At 41.2% G+C, this 12,041-nt stretch overlaps 1 long non-coding RNA gene across 1 annotated transcript in view; it reads left to right on the top strand.

Annotated features, from left to right (window-relative positions):
* The window catches only part of LOC147817987 (uncharacterized), a 273,041-nt gene extending 261,390 nt beyond the window's left edge, over window positions 1-11,651 (top strand). The window contains exon 2 of the long non-coding RNA XR_015438419.1: window positions 11,415-11,651. This is a non-coding gene — a long non-coding RNA (uncharacterized LOC147817987). The remainder of the gene's footprint in view (window positions 1-11,414) is intronic.
* The last annotated feature ends 390 nt before the right edge of the window (window positions 11,652-12,041 follow it).

Below are 12,041 nucleotides of genomic sequence, written 5' to 3'. Positions count from 1 at the left end.
GTCTGACCGCCCCCTCTTTGCTGTTGCTCATCTAATCCTTTTAAAGAAAAAGAAAATAATAAAAATGAAATAATTTATATTTTTTCTAAATTCATTTATAATCTGTATTATATAGATATTTTTCTTCTTAAATAAGATAAGAACCAATAACCACGAGACAGGGACTCAAATGCACGAGTCCAACACAAAAATAGGTTTAAAAAATGAAGGTCTTTTTACTGGACAGAAAGGTTGGCACATGAGAGAGCAAATAAACACAGACAGAACAATACAAAGTAGAAGCTGAGGTAAGGTCAGAAAAAAGACCTTGCCTCACATGGACGAAAAACGACTGGAACTCTTGAATGAAGACGAACTGGCACAAGAGGAAGATAGACCAGGAGAGGGTTCATAATGAGACTCAGGTGCAACACATTAGGACGGGGCAGACAATCACAGTGGTGGGAAACACATGAGGGCAGGAAGTGAGTCTCAAATGAGAGGGAGAGTTAGTGATTTTAAAGTAAAACAGGAAATAAATGAAATAATAAGACAAAACTGAAGACATGAGCGAGACATGAGAGTTTTTATCAAATACTGATTACTCTTATGTCCCTAATAAACTTAATTAAAGTACTGCACTGATTTAGCTTTGCACTCCTTATTCCACTCATCCTTCTTCCTTATCAAAATATAGTGTTTGCATTGCCCACAATGCAACTTGAGTGACATCTCTTGAGTTTATCAGACTTTGCACAGCTCCCTCTGGAGCCACAATAGACTTTATACAACTTTTTTCCACAAAAGCAGTAACACTCCCCAACACATGTAAACAGACTTTTAGCTTTAAAGCAACCAGAGCAGATAATAATCAGTAACAAAGCCTGCTGTTAGAAACTTGTCATATTTGCTAATTCTGATGGGAGTCGGTGGGATATTTGGACAAAAAAATATTCCTGTCCTGTTGGACCTTTGCCACCTTAACTTATTGCTGTAACACTGAGAGAACATAGATTTCTTGTGCAAAGGTGCATTTAACATATTGTGTATTTTAACATTACAGGGTAAAATGTGACAGTTAATCATGATATTGATTTGTAGTCCTCTCTGGCAGCTCTGATATGAGATATTGCTGCTTTGTTATCTCCCTGTCTTTCAATGCATATAGCTGAGCAGAATTAGAAAGCTAAGCTGTTGTCCTATTCAACATCAACAGGGCCACTAATGAGCTTTGCTTTCTTAATTATGCACCCCTTTTCTCCCGACATCTGTCCATCGTACACATGAACACTTAATTGCTTTAACAACCTCTGAGGATGATGAGAGAGAGCCTTGCTGTAATGTTTATGGCTTAGTTTTCTCTGGCTGCCAGCGACCAGTTGGCATCTGCTGCACCAGTTAACAACCAGTTAAACGCCCCCACTGCACACATTCTGCCTCGGAAAGGTGCCTGTCACTATCAATGACCATTAATGTCTGACATGTAGGCATCTCGCATCTGTGACAGGAGAGGGTGGGAACCATCCGGAAAGGCAGAGTTACCTGATGTGTTTTGTCACCTCTTCCGGTTGCCTGAGCAGGCATTTGTGTTGGTGGATTTGCTCCGGGGGCTGGGAGTGTCGGACTGCATCTGCTGTGGCTGCTCTCCGCCTGCCAGCTCCTCTTCATGACATCTGAAACTAGCCAGACTATCACTGGTTTACACATGAAATGTTCAGGCCACTCAGCCCTGTGAGAGCAAACTGTCAGTCAGCCAGCGCAGGACCTTGAAGCGCTGACCTGTTTGCTGAACTGAGCTGCACTGCACACCTCTCCTGCACTTGGAGTGGGAGTCAGAGTATGTGATATACAGTCTACATGTCTTTAATCTCTTTGCTCTTTGTGTTTGGGAACAGAGATTTATTTCTCCTCGTAGTTTCTAAAGGAGGTGAGGAAGAAGGAGGCGCTGCAGTAAGAGTTCATACTGCAGTTCTGACTTCATGTTAATCTGTCCATACAGATTGTTTTGGTTTTATTAGAGGAATCTGTCTTTGACATTTCTTCATCCACCCAAATACAGTGCAAGTAATTAGACTTTACTGAAAACCTTTTATTTTTCCAATAGAAGTTGTCCCTTTAATCCTGATAATCCACAAAACATCATCTCATCAGTGATCATGTTTCTCCAATGAAAACTCATAACATCTCAAAACCAGGGCAAGTAAAACCAGATTCATCTACATGGCTTGGTACCACCTGAGGTCAGAAAGACTTTATGGATTTATATGTGTATATATTTTAGGTATGATGTAGACAAACTGATTCTTTTGGTAAAGGAAAGTTTTTTTGTTAAGCTTGTGGTTAAGTCACTGGGTAAAATGAAAATGTTCTTTAAATTCTGATGATTTTGAACAGCAGACAACAGACATGTTGCATGCTACAAGAGCACATGTAGGTTGTTTTCTGTAAAAATATAAACTGTTGCCTCCTTTATATTATTTACTCACACCATCCTTTGGTTAAAGGAATAGTTGAACATGTTAGAAAAGATGCATAGAGACATAGCATACAGACTGTAAACAGAGGGAAACAGCTAGCCTGGCTTCATTAACACACTGCATGTTTGTTCAGTGTATATGAATATTATAGATTTATATCTCAGGAATTTGACACCTTAACATTTTGGTGCCCATGTTATGAATGTGCACAAAAACGTGACGTAGGAAATGTGAAATGTTCTACAGGCTGCAACAGTTTTCTCAGGTGCAGTGACAGTGTGCAGCTTTACTGAGCCTCGTCATCATAGTGAGGTTGCCAGTCTTGGTGCCATTGCTCTTGTATGACTTATGCTAAAATTGGCAGCTGAGATGCTGCACAGATCTAAGCCGATGGATTTATTGTTATTTGTCAAGATTTACTTCCAGCAAACTCTTCTGCTGTTGTGCACAGTTTACATATATTATGACACAGCTAATCTACATGATCACTTTTATATCATTGTATAACGTTCTGTCAGTAGTATGAAGTTTTGCTTCACACTGTCTGATGTGTTGTAACTAAACAAGGACAACTCTGCTGTTGTCAGTCTGGAATCAAGCAGTTTTTAAGGATTTTGTGTCTGTGTTTGTGTGTGTGTGTGTGTGTGTGTGTGTGTGTGTGTGTGTGTGTGTCTGTGTACTCACACATGTATTTAGAAAGTTCTTCCAGTGGTAAACAGAGCCAGACACAGCAGATCAGCCTAAACCACTGAACCTTACATTCCTCCTGAGTCCTGACATACTTATCTCCAACACATACCACTCTGTCAGGGGTCAGCTGCCGGCAGAGACACAGGGAGACAGATAGAGAGAGGGGATGGGGGGATGAGGGGTGGTGGTGGCGGTGGGAGGGTGGTGGTGGTGGTGGGGGGGTTGCGTTGGACTTTCTAATTGTCCGTCATTTTGACGCACAGGTTCGAAAAAATTATTACCTGTCATTTTAATTTCAATCTTTAATGACAGTGTGACATAGCTGTGGCTGTTTGATAGCATTTAATTTTTATAAACAACTCAGATTATGCATTTATAAGCACATGGAAAGAAAAGATAAACAGAAACCCCATCTGTTGACTTGCCATGTCGGCACCACATGAAGCAGATGAATGATTGGCAGTGACAGTTAAGGCCATTGTGCTGAAACAAACAAATATGAACAATGCAATTTTTCAGAATATGACAATTAAAAATAAAATATGAATAACCATTTACAAGAAATTAAATTAAACTAATCTGAAACTAAAACTGGGTGCTCACTTGAGTGTAATCAAACACATTGGGGGATTAAGTTTGCATCTTTGCCTTGGACAGATGACTTCTCATGACTGCAGTTTTGTTCTGAAGGATGAGCTCAAGCTCTGCTGCCGCAATGGAAACTAGAATTACCAGCTCCACTTTAGCCAGAGTTTTGAAGTTGGGAAACATTTCTCCCAGGGAAGTGATCAGAAGTCAACAAGGCTCTCTCAAACACGAGGTACAACTCCATGATGTAACATGTGATGCCACAGAAGCTGTCGTCTAACTAGCTCTAATATCTCAAAAAGGCGGGCAACCTTTTTTCTGTCATTGTTAGAAAAATTCAGTCAATGACAGAAACATTTTGGTTGTCATGACCCCTGGTTGGGGGTGTATTTGGTGAAAGGAGGATGTTTGAGGGGAGTAGGTGCGTTGCATCCTTTCATAACACGGTGCCCCCTCACCCTCCTGGAGGGGACAGAGGAGAGCTCAGAGAAAGACTGAGGAACGAACAGAAGGAGGGAGAACTTTTGTTGCAGAGATGAACCTCTAATTTCATATATATGTGTGTGTGTGTGTGTCTGTGTGTGCGTATGTGTGTGTTGGTGGGTTGGGTGTCAGATTTGGTCTGCTGCTTTGCAAGGGGAATGGCAAGGTCTATAATCCAGTTAGAGGTAAAGGGGGTGGGGAGGTGGAGGGTGGGGAGTATTTAGCCCCCAGCCCAACAGCAGGCCGGCTCACAGGTCATTGAACCCCCTTCTTCTCCTCCTCCATCCCCCTTGCTCCTTAGCCACCCCCCACCTCCACCCAGCAGTCCCCCTCCGCTGCCTCACCTCCTCCTCCTCCTTAGCCTCCCATCGGGGGAGATTACTGAGAAGAGAATATCTGAGGTCAACAGATAAACAACAGCCTGAAAGAGGTACAGTATCCATCTCTTTCTGCCCCTCTTTTTATTATATTTATATCTGGTATGCTGAAGCACTGATGGCGAGTGTTTGATCCTGTGGAGTTAAGTCCATTTTATGGACACTGGGCACCCGGCTAAGCTCTTCAGAGACATACCTACAGGGAGCCTTGCTGTTGATAGCGAGGATGTGGCGGAATTTGGAAATGTGGGGGAGATGCAAACAGATGCATACTCTACCAGGGCTCAGTCCTCCCATCTTGTTTAAGGCTTACAAAATTGTTGTGAAATTGTGGGGAGATTTTCAAAATTATCCCCAAATGCACTGATGTACTTCAAAAGTGACATCAAAATACTTTGATTCAACACATATATCTTTCAAAGTTGGTAATATTTGATATAAGTGCCTTTAGCATTCATGTAAACAACACAGATGTGACCAAAGCGGCGTGATGCTGGTCTTTGATCCCAGCGTCTCTGCTTTGATCTGGCTCACAGAGTAAAACATGTATTTTCCGAGGGGGAATACAGGCAGGCTCTGCAGTGAAACGGCTCTGGCAGCATTAGCTAAACATCGGCTTAGGCTGCGGATGCAAACCGCCAACACGCAACCTGACAAATTAACTAAACATACTTACCAGTCTCACATGTTTAGGGCAACATGCCCTGTGAGCCTTGAAAAATTGTGAGCTTCTGCTCTTCTAATAATGCTTTTACAGAAACCCTCCTGCAAGACATTTGGAGATTAATGTAGGAAGGTTCACACAGGTTATGCTGATAGCCTATTTGTACAAGTAGAGGCCGGAAAGAGCTTACAGAAAATGAGAGCAACTGAGCTAATACATCTGACCTCCAGGACACCTCCACCGACAAGCGCTGGATTTTTACCACCAGTGCGGTCGCAAATAATTTGTGCTAATTGGCTTTGAAGGCAATTACTGCGGAGGGAAGACAGAGGAGGAATGCTGGGGAGAAAGTAGTGCAGGATGAAATGCATATTGATGGTTAGCATCAAAAGCAGGCCTCTTTGAAGTACTGCTGTGGTGTCAGTGTGTGATGGGAGCGCTGATAGAAAAAGCTGGACAGAAGACAGGTTCTTCTTAAGCATACGGCTGGCTGTGAGGAGAGGTCAACTACCCACAGCAGTGTGTGTGTGTGTGTGTGTGTGTGTGTGTGTGTGTGTGTGTGTGTGTGTGTGTGTGTGTGTGTGTGTGAATATGCATGTTTGTGTACGCACTGAGGAGAGACTCTACAGTATGTACTCAAAGTTCTAAATAAAAGCAGTTCAAAGGATCAGTATTATTTTTGAACACTTACATTAAGTCCACTCCTCCAGGTGACAGTCCTCAATGTGGTGAGTTGAGACCAAAACCTGAAGGCTGTCATGACATCCTACTAATAAATGTAGAAATGTTCAGACCCTAACCCTAACAAACATATCCATAACAAAAATCATATTCATTCAATTTACTTTCACTGCATATTTTCCCCTGGTCATCCATAACCCCCCCTACAGTGGCTCTATGCCTCTCCAGGGGGCCTGCCCTCCAGATCTCACATAAGGCAATATTTAGGTAGATAAATATTTATTGTGTAGCTGACATGATTCAGCTGGTTTGCTGCTGTTATCACTTATGTCTACTTTGCTACTACTACAATGGCCCAAAAACAACATTACTCTCACTGTGCTCTGTCTGAACAAAGCTTGGTGCCAAAACATGATGTGGAACGACAGTGGGTTTCCTTTAGTGTTTTCTAGTGGAGGCACTAACAACCAATCAGGAGCTGGTTTCACAAAAATAGATTGACTGTGTCTTAGATATAACAAACAAAAACAGACTTCAGATAGATGTCTGAATTCATCTGTTGCACAAAGCAGTTTATTTCTTAAGTAAGACTGTGGTACAATGAATTCTGGGTAAATAAAGACTTTTTTCAAAATAAAAACATGGCCAATAGTGGGAAAACATCCAACCATCCAACCACCCAACCATCTAACCAAGCTCTGTTTACCCCAGCAGAAAATGTTTGTCTTTTGGAAGACATTTTACTTTCAGTGAAGAGTGAAGCAAAAAAAGAAAAATCTGATTTGGTCTCTAAAACTCTCTCTTCTCTCTCCATAACAATGTTAGCAAAGCACAAATTATGAGCCATGTTTGCCTGTTTTTTGTTGTTGGGTGATACTGGTCAGCGCAGGTGTCATTGATTGTTAGCATGGTAACATTAGTCTTAGGCCTGAGTTAGCCTGGGGGTAAGATGTCAAATGTTTTTGTCTTAAAATGAGTCAGTCTTTATTTTTGTGAAACGGTCTGACTAACATTAGAATGATCTTGAACTTGAACAACCCTCTGATTCGACCTGTATGAGTGTATCGTTTTTTACAGGAGGGCAGTCTGCTATAAGCACATCCCCTCTGCTAACATCAAAACAGTTCAAACTCCACTAACAGTATCTACCACTGTTGTTTTGAGAACCATTCTTTGGCTTTTACAAGTGTTTTGTTTGTTTAATAGTATGAACTATGATGTACCAGCAGACATCAGCCCTCAGTGTCTGTCACTCTGACTCAGCTGCTAAGCTCTGCTGTAGCTGGTAATTTCTCTCCCCTCTCCTGCCCCTGGAGGGCAACAATAGGCCCATAAACCCAATGAGAGCGAGGCTGTGCAGTGAGAGAGAATGAATGTTCAGAAAAGTGATAGTGTGTATGTGTGTGTGTGTGTGTGTGTGTGTGTGTGTGTGTGTGTGTGTGTGTGTGTGTGTGTGTGTGTCAGAGAAACTAGTTTGGTCCTCTGGAGCTGTGAATTTGTCTTACCTATGGGCAGAATATGGGTCTCAGCTTGACAGCCGACACTATAATTCCCCATCGTGACCCCTGATAGGCAGGGTCAGTACAATATCACCATCACACTGGCTGCCATGGGCCAGCCTGGGGAGAGGAGGAGTTTGTTCCCTGCTTCCCCTCACAGACACAATGTGAATTCAATTACCCGCTTTGTCTCTGGCCAGAGTGCAATCCAAGATGCATGGTAGGGAAGCCCTGGGTGAGGAAGAATAACACCGCTGTCACTGCAATTTCACAAGCTATCCTAAACTGTTTTCTATCTTCAGTGTGACTACGTGGGGATTTAATTTTTGATCATGTTAGTCTGTCTGTTGGTCTGTTAGTGTTTTGGTTCTGGATATTCTTGCTTTGTACATATGCATGGAAAAGTGACTGCTTGTTCATTTACTGTATTTCACATGAACCTCCAGGAATAAAAAGTAAATCCAGGGGGAAGATTACAGCCAAATCATTTCTAATAGACACCAAGATATCCTTCTTGTAAACATATTGTTAACAAGATCAGGCAGTATTACCTTACTGTGATGTTAGTATTCCAATATGTTGGTTGGCCTGTATGCTCTGTAAATGGACTTGCACTTATATAGCACTTTTGTAGTCTCACTGACCACAGCGCTTTGCAATACTTGCCACATTCACCCATTCAATCACACATTCATACAACACACCTGTATGCAAACTCATACACTGATGGAACAGCTATCGGGCCCAATATGGGGCTCAGTATCTTATCTGTAGAGACTGGTCACCTTGGGTTGTTGTGCTTTTGTCCAACGAGCAAACGAATATTCTTTGTTGATGCAGGTTGAAAAGCATCATATCTTGTTTTTCAACGATGCAACCATTGTAGCACAAAGCTGCTCTTCACTGTGATTAAAAGAATATAAACATAATTATTGATAGTATAAATGCACAGCATGGCCTGATAATAAGTCTGGTAATATTCTATATTTTTCTTATTGTGGTACATCTTGATCTTCTGAGCCATTGAGCTCTATTGTTTCCAAAAACTATTAAAAATGCATCAGTTAGCCACACCACTGCACATCACCATAAACACACAAACACACACACACACACACACACACACACACACACACACACACACACACACACTGTAGTTTACTGTAGTTTCCATTACAGGAACCAGTGAGCTGGGCTGAGTGCCACAGACAAAGGTCAAAAATCAGAAAATTTTGACAGACTGAAAAACTCACTGTTGGTTTTAATCTTTTTATGTGTTTTTTTCTGACAATAGCAATAGAAGAACAGGATAACATCAACAGCTTTATCCTTTAATATGCAACATGTCTAGTATTGCAGAGGCACCACAAAGGATTGCGCGTAAGCATTTTACACTGTTTGCATATAAGATGGGACCACCTCAATAGAAAAGCATGATTTCACTTTTACACTCTCCTTAATGTATACATTTAATGACATTAAAAATGGGTTTCTTGGAATAGTGCAGTCAAAATGTTGTATATAAGCTACTGTGTGTACAAACTGTGTGCCACTGGTGATTGCTAAAAAAATAAAGAAAAAAAAGTGACTTCAGGTCCATTTATCGACTTATTTTTGTCCAAACATGCTCTTGGAGGCCCATCTTTGACAAGCGCTCTGAACATGCCCTGCCTCACAGCAAATATCACAGGCTCATGTTTCTGCAGCCGCCTCTCCCCAACCCAACTTATTGATTTCCCCCCTTTTGAAAAATACATTTAAAAAAGGCCTTAAGCTATCTGACACCACTGAGGGGTCTGACACACACTGGCTAGTCTTGGGGCCCCTCGGGTATTTCATAAGACCCCAAGCAGCTCTGGCAAGAGGAGAGGTCAGGGGTCCTCCTGTCAGGCCATGTCCTGCAGGTCCCCCTCCCCTGATGCTGATGTCCAAATAAATCTCTAAGCCCCCTCTTCGAGCTATGAAACATGAAAAAGGGCACAGCCATTATCATCGGTAACTGCAGCAGACAAGCACCACCTCTTTGTTTAGCTTTTACTCCTCTATCTTCTCTTCCTTCCTCCAGCTCTCATCCTTATCAGCCTGTCCCTCCTCCACCCAACTCACTCCTCTGATTCTTCACTGTCTTTCCTTCCTGTGCCTGGAGAAACTGACCTTGGACAGCCAGTCTTCTCTGACGGCTACAGTGGAGCTCTGTGGCTGTTAAGTGCAGCACTTGAAAAAGCTCAAGGCTTTCCACTCTCTCGCTCTGAATTTGTCAAAGTTGCACTGAGGATTTTATCTCTGTCAAGAAAACAAAGTTTCAGTTTTATACAGTGGCTGGACTTATTTATTTTATTCAAGTTCTGAATGGGACCCAAACCCAACCTGTACTGAGAGGTTTAACAAATGTACCGACCAGTGCTGGTCAGAAATAAAGTACTGAATACTTTCCATTGGTATCTTTGTGAGTTTGACACAAATCGAGTTTACACTGGTACTAACTGTCTCTAGGAAACTGTTGTCTGCCCGCACACTGACAAAAGCTTTCGCCTTTTCCCGCCTACTCTCCTACATGTTACTAAACTAACTGCCAGAAGACCATAGACTGTAAATAAAGATGTAGTAGCCTCTGTGACATCACCCACAGGTTTCTGAAGAGCGGTTTTGAAGCTTAGAGTGAGCTGCTCCACTGTTGCCGTCTTGGCAGTATCTGACTCCACCCCTAACTCCCAGCTAATCCAAAAATAGTCAAAGAGGTGGAGCTTGTGTGGACCTGTCACTCAAAGAGGGCACGCCCTCAATTCACCATAACTTTAAGCCTTAATTAAATGTAAACAGGTAAGTTATATAAACAGTTGTCATGAAGGGGAAAATTAGCTCTAGAAACCAAAACTGTTTTTGTACCAGGCTGTAAACATGTTTATTTTTGCTGTAAATTAGGCATTTTAACATGAGAGTCTATACAGATTAACTCACTGTTGGAGCCAGCCTCAAGGGGTCATTCGAAGAAGTGCAGATTTTAGTACTTCCATGTCGGCTTCATTTTTCAGCCTTGGAGGTTGATAAGACACTCTGGATTCTGCCATTGTGTTGTTGCTGAGGCAATGCGCGTCCATGAATTTGGGAAGCAGGGCTTCTGAAGGAGCACTGATGAGAGTGATGGTGGAATCTGTCTTTTTCAAAGAGGGAAAGACATTTTTCACTTTATTGACTGACTTTCTTCCAAAATGATAGTAATTTAAGAATCAGTTTAACTTGTGTTTGATACGTTGTAGCTGATTGGTTCAGGACTTTTTTTTATGAAAATACCACAAAAACCAAGCTACAGCCACATCAATGTAATCAGAACATGCATGATTTGGCTTATGAACCATAAGTTAATATTTCAGGTAATGTCAGCTAATGTTAGATTCGCTGCTGTATTCATGTTATGATTGTTGTATGGTTTGCATATCCCAGCTGGGATGCACTTACATGAATTATAATACATGTATAATAATACGCTTACAGACTTCTTCAATGCTTTTTGTGTCTGTCATCTTTAAACATCCAGACCACCTATAACATTAAACTGGCCACTGGAGTGAGAGGAGGTTTGTTGTGTCAGGTCTATGTATTGACTGGGCTGCCTACAGGTGGTAGATTGATAAATCTGACTGACTTTACATAGAGAGGCGAGCAGCCGGACTATCTGTCCAAAGTCATTAAGTTATTTTGTACATGATTGCGTCAGGATTTGAATCTATTGATATTTGTGGTTGGACGAGCACGACAGGACAGTACAGTGAACCAATACATCAATAAATCAAGCCAAACCACACATTACACATCAAGAAACCTATGGAAGATTGTGGTTGCCAATATTAAAATAAAATGAAATAAAAATTTCAACAGAATTTAATTTTTATTTGCATGAAGTATTAAATGTAAATTTTGAAATATTTTTTTCTTGAATCTTCACTGAAGCCCAAAATAAGACTGCATTAACAAATAGAAAATTCCAGGGAAATTTTGAGTGCCACAGGGGCTACTGCCGGGATGAGTACATGATTTATTTCCAGTGTTCAAAAGTCACCCTGATCATATTCTGGTTTTGAGAAATCTCTTGATATAAAAGACTCTGATATAAAACAATGTCACATCCCTCCATCATGTATTATGTGGGAAATATCTCATATTCTGTGTTGTTTTTTTTAAATAAAACAAGAGGCAACATGTCTTCAAACTGGCACTTAAAGGGTTAAAATCCTGAAAACTAATAAACATTTGGTAGGTTTGAGCAGAACTGAAGTGGTTTAAGAGATGTATGCAAAAAAAAGCAGAAGAAATTATTGATATATGATGATTTTATAGCATTTTCTTTGTGTGTCCTTTTTTGGACGCGAGGAACCCCAGAGGGTACAAAATGTGTTACCAGTGTATAATACACCTGTAACAGTAACTGACATTAGATTTTAAAAACATGTCAAAAAAGACACTTTCTTGCAGAAATCCATACCTTCAGCTGTAACACAGCCAAAATGATCAGCAAATCAAAAAAGAAAAGTGAAGAAAATGTCCAAAAAAGGACAGAGGGACCCCTGAGGGTTAATAAATCCCATGAACCGCTATTTAAATTACC

The sequence above is a fragment of the Seriola lalandi genome, unplaced genomic scaffold (assembly GCF_002814215.2).
Source record: "Seriola lalandi dorsalis isolate HSWRI2012SDOR001 ecotype SW California unplaced genomic scaffold, Sedor1 jcf7180002054784, whole genome shotgun sequence".
Taxonomy (NCBI): domain Eukaryota; kingdom Metazoa; phylum Chordata; class Actinopteri; order Carangiformes; family Carangidae; genus Seriola; species Seriola lalandi.
This window is presented reverse-complemented; position numbering and strand designations above follow the sequence as displayed.